Genomic DNA, 12933 nt, shown 5'->3' on the forward strand with positions numbered 1-12933 from the left:
CTTCCAGCCCTGCGATATTCCAGGATAAGATGGTCAGACCCTCCCTCTTCTCTATGCCTCTTGTCATGTGTGTTTCAGTTACTCTACCCTCCCCATCTGTTAATGAGACTATTTTAGTTATTTCCTTTTCCCCCTGGCCCCGGGGTGAGTCTAGTTTCCCGGTTAGTATACTCTCCTCGCACCCCCGTTTGCCCCCTATTTCTGGGCCTGGCTGACTACTAGTGGTCCAACTTCCTGCGATATTATTTTCTGTGGGTGTAAGTCAATCGATATCCTCTAGTGATTGGAGTGGGGCAAATCTATTTCTCCATTGAGATGAATCCTGCTGAGAATACGGCTGTTCAGGGTGGCTTGCTAGTCTGGGTCTATATGGGCGCTGTGGTCTACCCATCGTCCACCCACCCTCATCACCCACACGCTTGTTATTCCGGGTCCTTGGGTAAAAATACCCAAGTGGGAGTGCGCAAATCGTGCTGGTTTGATTCCTGTTTGCACTCTTCAAGATGTACTCTACCAGATTAGTGTCCGTAAAGTTTGCGACTATGCAGTCTCCTCTAATATCTTTATTTCTACCCCCGACCCAGTTTGCCCTTCTAACGCTTGCTATCTCTCCTCGTTCCCCGTTATTTAAGGGTCTGTGGATATTCAGCCACTTCGAAATTTTGGAGATCAATTGGTGGTGAGTTTCTCTCTCATTGGGCCTATTTTCTGGTACCCCTGCGAATATTATTACAAAAGGGCTCGCCTCGGGGGGTAAGTCTATGTGTGGAGCCTGAGTATTGATATTATAAAAAGGATCAGGGTCTGTATAGCAGTGATTATACTTCCATTCCCTCTGGGAGCGATCATCTTGTCTCCATTGCATTAATGGTTGCAGGGGAGGTTTCTCCCTCTGAGAGTTGTTCTCGCCTTGATTGTGTCTCCCTCTGGAGTTGTCATTAGTTCCCCCTTTGGGGTTTTGGGCAGTTTTAGGGGCCTCGTGGATCTGGGCTATAGCCTGTTGCGAGTGACTGACACAGTTGTTGTTTTGGGCTCTCTTTGTATTTGCCTTGTCGTTTATGGCTACCTCCGTTAGTTGGTGTGGGTCAGCGGAAGTTTTTGCAAGTGTGCGCTCTAGTGCCTTGGATTGTTTAGAGAGCTCATACATTATTTTATCTACCTTGCTTACGATAGGCTTGAGTTGTGCCGCTAAGAAAGATTCTAGCTGTTTTTTGATATCTGTAACTACTGACTCGATCCACCCTGGGGGAATGGATTCTACCTGGGAGTTATTTTCTACTGCTTCATAATCTTGAATGCATAATGGGGAATTGTTTCTTAGAAATGCTCTCCTCTGTCTCTGACAACCCTTGTTCCTCCCCATACGCTTCCTTTTTTTCCGATGGGTCGTGTCATTAGAATCAGGGGTTTCTGGCCCTGGGGTTTGTGCACATGGGACGTCCGCTGTGTCATTGTTGGTTTGGGATACACTGCCCTGAGTGTTTGAGTTATCAACTAGTAGTACGTCACTAGAGGGTGTTTGAGTGATAACATTGAGATTGGGCGAGGAGGATAAACTCCGTTCCATGCGTTCAATTTCCCCTGTGACTTTCTTTAGCATTAGGTCAATTGCTGTAGGTTTGTTCCCCTTTGCTTGGGCGACCTCCTGTATTTCCCCCCGTTTTAATTTAGGGGTTGTTCTTTTATTTAACTTGTTCCCAGCCGAGCGTGTATTGGGGTGGGTGGACATCATTCCTTTATAGACTCCTGCTTTATCACCTCCACGCTGTGCTGCTTAGATTTAAACCAATCCTCTTGGGTAATGCCGTAAAGGTTATGAAAAGAAATGTAATATATTCAAAAGGCTTCAATGCCCTGTGCAGATTCCCTATGCACTCCAAGCAGTACCTGGATGTTTTTTCCGAGGAGCGTAGGGGCCAAGGGGAGTGGCCCGTCCCGTCCCTCGTCGTCCCCGGACGGCCACAGACGGCCCGCCCTTTGCCCGGGCTTAGCCTGGGCGCTCCCGCGCGCGACTCGCGGGGCGAGAGGCGTTCCTCTCTTTTCATGCGCCTCCGGGCGCAGAGATGGCGTCAGGGACGCGACTCAGCCGCCGGGGCACCTGGGAGGTGTAGTCTGGGCCCCCGGTGGATGCAGGCTCAATGGCGGTGCAAGCGCGGCGGCCGTTCCCCTCACGGCGTCTCACTCGCGCTGCACAGCAGAAGAAAGGTGAGGGCAGGAGGAAAGTACAGCAGCCGTTCCCCTCACGGCAGGTAAGCAGTCAGCCAGCCAAAGTGAAATTCAAGGGGTCCAACATTTGTAGGCAAACCTACTCTGCTCGTCACCAATGGAATACTCCCATGCTTCTTCTATTTTATCTTGCTAGGGGTAAGATTGTGTATGCTTTAAAAGTCTCTTGTGTGTTATTATATTTAAAACGTGCTGTGCTTTTGAACGTCTTAAATTTGCCATCCCTCAGTAAAGTAATCCATCTCAAATTTCTGTAACCAGGTAAGTCCACTGGATTTAATTCTTTTGTGAACTGGATAGGACACAACACGTAACCGTCACTTTCAACATATTCTTCATCTTTATTTTTATAACGTTTCTTTGCCTAAAACAAAAACTCAAGTACAAGAATACGTGGAATGTATTCTTCTTGTAAGAGGCCCACTTCTCATATCTTTAAATACCGTTTAAGCAGCTTGGTTAGCTGTATGGGTCACTCTCTGCCAATCTCAGTGCTCGGCAGCTCCTCTGTGTGAGCTTGCTGCACTCAAAGTGTTCCTGATTTATCTAACTATCCCATTTAGGAGGCATGCATATCGATCTCACCGGTCAATATGAGCAGTCATCATACACTGCATGAGCAGAACATATTATGGACTAGTAAAGGCCATAATATTTACTCCTTGGCTTCCATATTGAGTGGGGCCTGTTTTCTCCATTACATAATGTCAATAACTTGTGCCAGAAATGAATCACGGGATTTGGCGACACTCTAATTTTTTGACACTCATAGGAAAATTGTGCACTCTATAGGGTTCCGAATTCTCGCACCTAAAGACATCTTTTGTGATAAATGTGCATCCCTCATCCTAAAAAATTGGCCAAGTGAGCTCACGTTTTTATTTTTACATTTATTTTTATGAATTGTCTGTGGATTCCTCCCCTCCCCACAGCGTAACATTTAATTAGGAAAGGGGCACCATGTGTGACTCCCTTTAGTCTTCTAGGTGTTGGGACCCCATCAACATGTGTGTGTGGGGGGGGGGGGGCAATCAGGGCAGGTTGCCCAATACAGTGGACTGGCCGTTTTCAGAAACCAATTAGGGTGAAATGCTGATTTATGCCTCTGAGCCCAGGACATGGTGCTCCCCATGCCAGAGCGTCGGCAACTCCATCTTCTGGAACATCAGAAGTTGCCACTCGGTTTTAGAGAAGCAGACGAATGGGAGGTCTGGCATTTTTTGGTGGATGATCCATTACGAAACAGCCCTACGTGACCCTTAATGCTGCTTGTTTACTTTGGGGATGCTCTATGTGGAGTAATTAAGATCACCTGTCTGTACATGAATCTTAACTGAAAATCCTAAACTTCTGTAATGGATCCAGTCCTAGTGGAATTAGGTTGTGCATCACTGTTTTCAAGTGACGCCACCAACTTTTAGTATGTTGACACTTTTGTAATTTGGTGTCGCGAATCCTAGGTAGGAGGCGTAGGGTGCTGCATGGCTCCTTAAATTTCGAGTTTCCTCATCCCATGATGTTCCAGAATGTCTAAGGGCACTTGAAAGGGTCAATATTGATGGAGAGGCTTTTCTTTTTTCTGAGTAGTTGCCTATTCTCAGTTTCCGTGTGACCTTTAGATAGGGGTTAGGCCAAAACAATATTGAAGGAGTAGCAGAGTTCGAGTAAAAATTAGAAGTCACAGAAACCCTTAGAGCATCTAGGAAGCGAAGCAGGCCCATCATATCTGTCAAGTCCAATGAGCAAGACATATCCCTACTTTGTCATTGTTGCTTGCAGACCAAGTATTTTCCCTCACTTCTTGTGCAGACACGGTCTTGATTGGATGTGCTCTTACCTTTCTTTCTATCTCTAATCAGCGTTCTTTTGGTTAGCTTGTCTTTATATGCTTGCGTAAGCAGCCTCTGTGATCAGGAAGAGGAGGATGCAGTGCTCTAGCTCCATTATTGTAGTCGTCGATGAAGCAGATCTCCATAAAGTGGATTGCATCCCTAGATCAACTCCTATGCCTCGGCAGACCAGGGTATGCGCGTGCCGCACGAGCGCATGCCAGGGTGGATCAGAATGGAAATGATAGTTGACAACTTCTGAGAAGACAAAAAGCTTAAAGAGTGCCCCACAGACAGCGTCTGTTACCCACAGGCCCTGGCCCTGGTGCTGGCACTGACACAGATGGAGAGATGAGTGTGGGTCCCTCTTCATCCATTGAAGCCACTACATTTACCATTTGCAGTGGAGGAGTGGTGGGCACACTAAGGGGCCGATTAGGATGGAGGATTTTCCGCCTCCTCCGGGCCGGCGGAAGCCACCTCCGGCCCGGAGGAGGCGGAAAATCCTCTGCGGAGTCACCAAAGACCCACCGCCGCATTACGATGGCTGGTGGGTCTTGGTTTCTGTCCGCTGCTTTTCCGCCGCGGTCGGATTACAACCGCGGCGGAAAAGCTCTCATTTGGCTGGCAGTGTCTATCAGACACCGCCAGCCAAATTAGGAAACATTTGTAAACATGCTTTTCCGCGGCGGTTTTTCCGCCGTGGAAAAGCATGTGTACTTTTGATTTTGGGGGCCGGTTGCGGGCCCCCAGGGTGTGGACGGGTGGGGGGTGCACATGGGGGGTACCTATGGTACCCCCCAGCATTTACATGCACAAAGCGGCAGGCAACGCGCGGTGCCTGCCGCTTTTTGCATGTAAATGTAAAACATGCACTTTTAACATTGCGGCGGGTGCTGCTTGAAGCAGCACCCGCCGCAATGTTAAATATCCAGGATGTGACCGCCAGGGTGGCGGTCACATCCTAATTTGCACGGAGGGACTGCCGCAGCCCATGCGGACGGTCCCTCCACCTCTGGGATGGCGGACGGACGCAAGTCCGTCCGCCATCCTAATCGGCCCCATAGTGCACATGATTGTCTCGGGCTGACCATACAGTCATGCACACTTTGCATGTTCTTCACACAGTTAGCATTACAGCCTGGGTAGAGAACATGCCCAGGCTCTCATTCCCTGACTGAGCACCGAACCATGGCACACAGACAGACCAATCTTAACACTGCATTGCAGCATTGTGAATGGTCATGGGAGCCTAAGTGCTTCCTGTTCCGAGAGACGGAGGAGAGATGCAGTGATAAGGTAAGTATTTTTTTTTTTTAACATCCTCTTACCCCCCAGCCCCCGCTTCGTCACCCCTGATCCATGGTGGCCACCAATGACCATTTGTAAAGCCTCCCTGAGCACCATGGAGGGTTCCATCTGTCTACATCAGCAACACTGCTGAACGGGAGTTGGAAGAGCATTAAGCGAGACATGGTAGGAGCAGGGATTCGCGTGAGAAAGCTGCCCCTTTGTCGTCCACCCTATGTACAGTTCTTTGGATTTCTTCTAGTTTCATGCCCAGCTCTGACATCCACGTTTCCCAGGCCTGTCCCGTTCTAGGATGTTTGCTATGTTATGTTTTATATACCAACAAAAAGAGAGGTAGGGAGAGTTATGAACCACTCTTATTCCCCGGTTAAGTTTGTTGAAACAAAAAAAGAGTGTCCTCTGGAGTCTGAGAGACCACAAGCAGGAGCAGAAGAACAAAAACTGAACTCACTCAGATCAGTTAGGAAAGCCCTCACTCACCACCCAGTGGTGACATGCTTCATCATTGGGCCCCACTAAAGAGGCCGAGTGCCTCTTTAGTGTGCTTCAACGCCAGAGTTACTGCGGAGCGGGTTTTGTGAATTAGGGCGTGCAGTGATACTAAATTATTTGGTAGTGAGGGGATTAAAAAAGATGTCTTGAGTGTATCCACAAAATTATTTATTAACAGATCACTTAGGACATATAATTAAAAATAAGTGTTGGAAGGTAGTCCACAATTAATTGTGTGGTTGTTTCCAAAAGTTAGTCAGTCAACATGTTTCTGCCTTTGAAACGGTGTAAAGTTACCAGGCATTCATCAGGACAAAAAAGTGTCTTAAACCCTGGCGGTATGGGCGCGCTAAGGCCCACCCTTACCTAGGGACGTGAGATGTGAAAATAGTGAAAAAAGTACACAAAAAGGAAGAGAATTCTCTTCCAGTTACTCCTGGTGTAGGAGGCTTCGGCACCTGTGGAAAATAAAAGGACATAGACATACATTTAAGACAAGACAAACAGTTAGTGGTTGGTCTTATTTCCATAAATGAATCTATGGTGTTCCATACGTTGTGGGAGGACAAAGGTGGTGCTATAACCGTATCATTAACACCAACCTCAGTCCCTGGGCAGCTAACCACTAGTTACTGGGAAGTGTGGTGAGCTACAGGTGAAAAATGAAAAGTTATTGTGGCAGTGGGTTAAAAAGAAACACGTGTTTCTAATAAAGATCAATGGACCTAATAGGCTGTGGTCCTGTTGCTAATAAAATCAAGGTTAAAATGTCTCACTTATATGGTGTGTTCATGGTACACCATGGGTCACAGGAGGGGGGTGGTAGTGTAATTGGCACACCCTTGAGAAACAAAGAAACAAAGGGGAGAAAGCCACGAGTCAGAAAATAAACAAGATGGTACTTAGCTTAGCGATATGACGCCAGAATGTAATCCATCAGAACTCCAACAGTCCCTTACGCCCTCGACGCTAGGCACCCTCAGTATACCTGCGACACCCTCGGACCGGACCCCGATGATCAAGAGCGGGGCCGGCAGAGTTGTTTTTAAAGTGGTTCTGTTACCTAGGCGACTCTGTGATCAGAGCCGTTGCTTCCGGGGGTGCGGCCGCGCTGCTGGTAGGCGGAGTTACGTCACTTTGGCCAATCAAAGTGCATCAGTCGTGGTGACGACGGTCACGTGGGGAGGAACGGCCGTGCTTATGACTTGAGGCTGTGAGGCGTACTCTCGTTGCCTAGACGACTGGGGTCACATTGGATAGCCAAGAGCTTAAGTGATCGTTTTTTACGGAGAGAAAGTCAGAATCAGATTTACGCTAGCTTTATTTAGGCTGTCTAAATGACACAGTTCTATTGCCCCACTGGGGTCACATGGGATAGCCAGCTGCTTAAGCGATCGTTTTTTCGGAGAGAAAGTAAGAATCAGATTAACGCTAGCTTTATTAGGCTATATACATGACACAGTTCTGTTGCCCCATAGTGTCGCGTAGGTAAAAATATGACAGTTGAGGAATTGCATTTAAAGTTAAGTTTAACAATCGAGAGATGAAAGTCCACACTACCTTGGGAGCGGAAATTGCAAAAAGCGGACATTTGATACCCAGAGTGTGGGAGTTGCGTGTCTAGGAGATAGTGCAAATTTCCATCGGTATATATAGTCAATCGCGATAAGGTTGAAAAACACCAACCACACCAGATCAGGGTACGATAATGGGGGTCGGTTGTATTGTCGATTGTAGGGTATCATATACCTAAAGGGAGATGGCCACGATGCTTATAAGTTTCAAAGACTATGAACATTGTTTATAAGTTTCAAAACCTATGAACATTTCTTCAGTGCGGTGGGGGTTATTTCAATACAGAATTCTATGGAATTTAGTCGTTCAATCCAATCAGGTGAATCCCCAGTCTATAGACCCACCTCTGTTCTTTTTCGAACAGTCGGTTGGTGATGTTACTCCCAGCATTCAACTGTTCTATCACGGTCCACCACATGTCGTTGGTGGTGTGGTTAGTCTCAAGGAAGTGCCTGCTCATTCTTGTTGTGACTTTTTTGCACCTAATGCTGCTTCTATGCTCGCAGATCCTCTGCTTGACCTTCCTGCTCGTCGTACCCACATAGCGCAGATCACACGGGCAGGTGATGAGGTATATGACGTTGGGAGTGTTGCAATTGGTATGTCCTCTTTGCATCCATAATTTACCTGGTTCGAGTGTTAGGGTTTTTGAAGGTGTCGTGAGGTGACAAACGCTACAATTAGAGCATGGATAATGCCCAGTAACTTTTGGAAGGCCCCATGTATCTGTCACAGAGCGTGCTGCTGCTGGTGCGATCTCCTTAGGTCGTGTGTGAACCAATGCGTCTTTCAAACTGCGCCCTTTCTTGAAGGAGAATAAAGGTGTCTCCCAAGTTTTTTTAATACTCGATATTATTTTCCAATTCTTGTTTATGGATTTGTTCATCATGTTGGAGAGACTGCTATATGTGGTTACACACATGAGTGGAATCTCCTCGGAGGTGTTGACCTTGTCCTCCAAGACTATGTTATGTTTTACACACCGCTATGTTTTGACTACTAGAAATCGCCACTGAGGCTCTAGACCTTATGATGCTTCCCCAGAGGCACTGAAGGATGTCAAGGAGGTCCTAGAATAGACCTTCGGGTATCCTGAGGTTACGACTGCAGATGGCAGAGGATTGGAGTGTGGCTAAACTGGATGGTAGGCCACAGATACTTGGAGATGGTGAGTGCTGAGATATCGTTTTTGTTTTGTGAAAGTGGAACATAGACCAGTGGTAGCAGGGTGGGCTGCCCGTTTCACATTTATCCTCCCACTCTGCCTTGGTCATTGCTGCCCCTTCGGTACTAGCTCTGAAGCCCCCGACGGATCTCACAATGATGCACACCTTCCATCTGCTTGACACAGAAAGGATGAGTAAAGTGCGGAGCTTGGGTCTGAAGTGGTCAGAAGAACACCGTAAAAAGGTGCGGTAAGGAATGATCTGAAAGGTGTAGCGACCATCTCCATTGACCCATCCTGCCAAAACCATCCAGAATCAAGTTCATGATAAAGAGACTAGACAGTAGTATCAGGAAAAAACGGAACTAGGTGAGGAACCTCAGAGCTTCATCAGGCCCTTGGAAAAGGACTCATTTGTTGCTCTCCAACTCAAGTCTAAGCATTGCCTAAAGAATGCACTGGAACAAGAGGAACTACTATTATTGTCCAATGAAGAGTCTCTTTTCCATGCACAGCTGATGTCCTCGTGCTTTCGGGCGTGGTGCCTCTTGACCTGCACAGATTCTCTTTGCGCCTGTCACCATCCCATGCTAGAATACTTGCTGCATGTGTATTTTGGACAGTTTTTCTCTTTTTAATTTTCTTCTATGTTCTTCCCTCCCCCGAGCCTATTCTATCTACACACCCCCCCCTTCCCATTCTTACCATTGCATGTGTGTCCTCTGATGTTTTAGATCCTGCATCCATTTGAGTTTTTCTCGGTTTCTTCCCAAGACGTGGGTGTGTGTCAGTAATGGCCGGCCATTTTGAAGGGCGCAACGTCAGCTGCGTTACAATTATTACACTTGTCCTAACAGAACCTTAGATTCTATGCTTTTAACACCCTTCTCTTGCTAAAGCACAGTTCTGTCGAATGCAAGATACCTGGCATCCTTGAACTGTCTGATTATATGGATAAAGCAGGGGGTTCAGGGTTTGTCGGGTCCTGCTTGTCTGAGCCTGGTAGAGAGCAGCTGCCACGCGCCGAAATGTCATCTATGACTTCATCAGCCCATCCTGACTTTAAAGCAGTGAGCAAGACAGGAATTAGAGAGAGTGGGAAATGAACGCTGGTATCCGCCATGGACTCGAAGTGGCTCAGGACTTGAGTAGTTTTAAATGGAGGCGCTAAGTATTACGGAGAAGTGAACGGGTATGGCGTGTGTTTGGGTCTGGGTGTGAGATCGCGAGGGAGGTGCTAACAATCTTATCACCCACAAGCTGCGGGCTACAAATACCTGTTAATTCATTTTCTATTGTGTGGCCTTGCCTTCAGCTCGACCCATAATTGTTACTGCACAGCACTTAAATTGAGAATGAAATAGAAAACTATTATTAACTGTGGAGGGACAGAAAGAGGGAGGCAGATTCAAGAGGATTCCTTTTTAGGTTTGGTTTAACCAAGACTTTTTACTTTTCTAAAATATACATGTATGTATATATATATATATATATATATATATATATATATATACATATATATATATATATATATATATATATATATATATATATATATATATATATATATATATTGTGCACCATCTATATATATATATTGATCGAATATGCTAATGTAATGGATTTCGTATTTTACCTGCGGTTTGAATATAATTGTAGTAACTATCGGATTTTGGTGTATTTGCACACTGAAATTTATTCGAACTTCAAAACTGCTGAAAAACGCTGCATTAAAAGTGAAAAGAACCTAAATTATTTATTAACAACTGGGTGGTAAAAACGAGCAGGTATTTTGTCTAGCTCTACATAAACTGTGTATTTCAAGTGAACAAAGATGGCGATTACCTTTGATAGAAAAAGGCTGCCTAAGCCGAACTGCGTTTCAAAATGACGTGTCCAGAAGTGCAAATTCTCTTTTGTTAAATATATATGTATGTGTGTGTGTGTGTATATATATATATATATATATATATATATATATATATATATATATATATATATATATATATATTTGCAGCAGCAAAAGCGACCACTATGGTTTACTACCGTGATCAGGAACCATAGTGTTCGTAACGCGTAGGTGGAAAAAGAAAACAGGTCATTAAACTGAATTCAAATTCCAAGAGGAGTGCGGTGTCTTTGTGTGAAGAGCTTGTGCTGCTGCAAAATTGTGCGAGGCTGTCCTTACCTCGCAACCGGCACCAGCTATCAGTCGCTCCCCCAGCAAAGGACGTTTTGCTGTAAACATATATATATATATATATATATATATATATATATATATATATATATATATATATATATATATATATATATATATATATATATTTATTTTTTTCAACAATGTGGCTGAATTCACCAGAGCAGCACAACAGCGGGTGCAGGCGTTCGGCTCAGCCAGGAGCCAGGACAATCAATTTTTCAACAAGAAAACGTCGCACTCAGGAACTTAGATTTTTCTTTTAGTTATACGTGTTATAATTTCTGTGAAAAAGAGTTCACTTATGATGCATTGATTATTAAATAATGCATCATAAGTGAACTCTTTTTCACAGAAATTATAACACGTATAACTAAAACGTGCATGTGAAAAATTAATAAGGTATGGTTTAAAATATGCAAAAAATATGCATTAATACCGAAATGTTTTGTTTTTTATGGGGGATGTGAAAATAAACCACTACACAACTTTGGTTTAAATTTACAAAGGTTGAAATGTACTGTAAATTAGCAATAAGTAAATACAATGTCTGCATTGTGGTTGAACTGTGCCAAAAACATTGAGAACTACATGTCCCAGAATTCATGGGCATGCTAAACAGGAAATGACATTAAACAGTTGCTAAAGGTATTACCACTTACCGTGACCAAGGCCGCAAGGCTGAAACGTGTCCGTGTGCAGACTGGGCTCTGTTTAATAAATCTTAGGAAAAATCTAAGTTCCTAAGTGCGACGTTTTCTAAAAAAAAAATATATATATATATATATATATATATATATATGTATATATATTTTGAATACAAAAGAGGCGGCACAGCCAGGATACTTATTCAGCCTTATTTTATTTTTGCTTCACCCCACCAACGAGTTTCAGCCACAACTGGCCTTGTTGTGGCTGAAACGCGTTGGTGGGGTGAAGCAAAAATAAAATAAGGCTGAATAAGTATCCTGGCTGTGCCGCCTCTTTTGTATTCAAAATTCGTTCTGGGTCACGATCCGACCCCTGGGCAGAGCACACGCTGTGGAGCGCTCTCGCATGGCTGTGGATCACTTTGTATGCTGATATATATATATATATATATATTTTTCCACCAAAAGCTCTTGCGCTACGAGGGGTCACCCGCGTTGTCTCTGCACTCTCGCTTGCTTGCCTCTTAACAGTTCACTCCCCTTCTCCAAATTAATTATAGAATCCCGACGCGTTTCGAGGCCACACCGCCTCTTCATCCAGGGGACAAAGCAGAAGCACACAAAACAGCTCACCTCCGTGTTTTCATCATTTATTTGTTGATTGAAAACTAACGCCCTCAGTGGGCGTGGCTTATCACTGACACCATCTGGCACGATGGTATTTGTAGTCCGTGAGGTGAGTATACCTCTCCCTTTAGTAGGCTGTATGCTCCTGCATTAATTATTTCAGTCCTTTAAGCACCTTTAGTAGGAAAGGAGACTTGGGGCAGGAAACTGTTGTTATTTGGTGAGACATCGTACCAGGCGGCGAAGAGCCGTTCTTCACCACGGCATCTCTGCTTCACAGTTGCAGTCTCTGTGGGCAGAGCGGTGCTCCTCTCAACGGCTAAGGCCAGCCGTCTGTAATTTTTTCCACCAAAAGCTCTTGCGCTACGAGGGGTCACTCGCGTTGTCTCTGCACTCTCGCTTGCTTGCCTCTTAACAGTTCACTCCCCTTCTCCAAATTAATTATAGAATCCTGACGCGTTTCGAGGCCACACCGCCTCTTCATCCAGGGGACAAAGCAGAAGCACACAAAACAGCTCACCTCTGTGTTTTCATCATTTATTGGTTGATTGAAAACTACCGCCCTCAGTGGGCGTGGCTTATCACTGACACCATCAGGCACGATGGTATTTGTAGTCTGTGAGGTGAGTATACCTCTCCCTTTAGAAGGCTGTATGCTCCTGCATTAATTATTTCAGTCCTTTAAGCACCTTTAGTAGGAAAGGAGACTTGGGGCAGGAAACTGTTGGTATTTGGTGAGACATCGTACCAGGCGGCGAAGAGCCGTTCTTCACCACGGCATCTCTGCTTCACAGTTGCAGTCTCTGTGGGCAGAGCGGTGCTCCTCTCAACGGCTAAGGCCAGCCGTCCGTAATTTTT

Source organism: Lissotriton helveticus, chromosome 5_1, assembly GCF_964261635.1.
Source record: "Lissotriton helveticus chromosome 5_1, aLisHel1.1, whole genome shotgun sequence".
In the NCBI taxonomy this organism is placed as follows: domain Eukaryota; kingdom Metazoa; phylum Chordata; class Amphibia; order Caudata; family Salamandridae; genus Lissotriton; species Lissotriton helveticus.